This window comes from Pinus tabuliformis, chromosome 4_2 (genome assembly GCF_031772625.1).
Source record: "Pinus tabuliformis cultivar Carrire ecotype Pingquan chromosome 4_2, CPIR1, whole genome shotgun sequence".
In the NCBI taxonomy this organism is placed as follows: Eukaryota; Viridiplantae; Streptophyta; class Pinopsida; order Pinales; family Pinaceae; genus Pinus; species Pinus tabuliformis.
This window is the reverse complement of record NC_142304.1, coordinates 835,750,354-835,752,451: the sequence shown is the minus strand read 5'-3', so window position 1 is coordinate 835,752,451 and position 2,098 is coordinate 835,750,354.

The window sequence follows — 2,098 nt, the reverse complement described above, 5'->3', positions numbered from 1 at the left end:
TTGTTCCTTTGTGTTTTCAGCATGAGTGCTTCATACTCGGCATTGTTTTTGGTGCCTTCGAACTTCAAAAATCTCGAAATCATGCATTTTCCATTGTTTTGGATGACTGAGTTACACTTGGTCCTTGAGCCATCATGTGTTCCCAATTTGTCAAGACTCATGGTCCACAACTTATATGTACATGGACCGTTTGGCGTGCTAATATTGCTGCTATAACTGATACTATCAGAAGAAAAAAAACTGCACAAGTTCCATTACCATCAGTTGGGCGAGGAAGGAGTCCCAACTGCTTGTCTGATGAGGTTGGAGCTGGCCATGGAGGATAACACTCCAATGTATTTTCTAGGAGGCAGTTTCCAAACATGAGTTTTACGAAGGCCAACGATTCATTCTCACTATTAAGGGGAGTGACATTGTGTTTCATATACCTCTCGGATAACACCTGGATTTGGTTGCATCTGCCCTTGTACAGAAGCCACATGTGAGACCAGTCTGTAGCAAAATATCCATCTAACTTGCTGGACCAGTCTCTGCTGAGTAGCAGGCCATATGCTTCCGGTATGTCCACAACAACTATGTTGATGCATTGGTGGACTCGACTGTCATGGGATAGTCGAATGATCATGTATCGAAGCTCACCAATGGCTGGTATTGAGGTTCTGTCAAGTTGGATGATTCTTGTGGATGTTTCACTCCATCGTGCATTGATCTTCTTGGCAATGGAGAGCGACATGACGTTGGCTTCCGCACTAGAATCAACCAAGAAGTTGTGAACATTGTAGTTGAAAAATTCGAATGAAAGCGAGAATAGGGAGCAACCTGAGTTTTCTTCTTCCATCCAAAGTGTATTGAGAATAGTAGATAGTGATCCGAGAGGTGTGCTTGCGCCCTTGCTGGTAGAGGTTGCGGTGTCCGTTGTTGTTTGTCCCAACACACGCAACAGGATATCTCGCTGACTCTGGACTTTGGCTAACTCGAACAAACTAATGTTTACCGAGTGTTCTTCATGTCATCAACTATGTTGTAGTCCAGAGGTGGTAGACTCACCAAGGTGTCAGGGGTGGAACAGATGTTCATGTTGTCCAACAGAGTGTTTTGAAACTTGTTGCTCATGGATGTACTCTTATCAGCTGTTATCTTCCCAGACTTGCTTGGTGTTTGTTGCTTTGAGACAGCCGGTGGATCAACCTTCTTTATCAGTTGTCTCACTTTATCTTTCATTTCCCCAAGTGTAGGGGGAGCCCCTTTACTCCTAAGATTGTAACGATCATTTTTCTTTTGGGGTTGCTTCTCGGTGTTTGTCTTCGAGATTACTTGCAAGCACTGATACACGTTCACCACATGCCCAGAACTTGGTGTTTCATCAAGTGCAACCTCTTCGCTATCATCAGTGTCTTCTGGCTGCTCCTGTATATCGCCTTCCGCATCGAGTGTATGACTACAGATAGAGGTAACGACTCACTTCCAATATGAACAAGAGTTCTCGGGGTGGAACTCTTCGTGGAAGGAAAAGAAATTAGGATCAACACACTGATCGAGTTGGAACACAAGCTTCTTTGCAAATTTGGAAGCGAACCGGTTGTTGCTTGATGAGCTGGTTGATGAACTGCTTGCTTGTCTCTGACTGGGAGATGGCTACTTTCGAATGTGTCCATTTTCTGTTGTTTCCTTGTCTCTACCCTTGCTCGTCATTGCTTGGGGATTTTTGCTCGCATCCTTGGAGTCTTTCGTTGATACATCATCCCTTGATGACTCCAATTGTGTGCATGTCTTTTTCAACAACAATAGCCTCTTCACAACTTTCTAAAAGAGTTGGCTTTGCAGCTCGCTTGACAAACTGCGCAATGGTGGTTGACAATGCAGACGTGTAATAGTCAACAGTGATGGAGTCATGAGGTTTAGTGTTTGTTACAAATTTGTTCAAAATATGCATAAACCTCTTATTGAAGTCTTTCACTTTCTCTTTTCCCTCCATCCTGAGGCTTCCCAATTCCTTGAGCAGCATGGCTAGGATCTTGTCATCAACAAACTTTTCGAGGAACATACGTTTGAAAGAACCCTAGTTTTGTATGGAGTTGGATGGAAGGTTGTGATACCA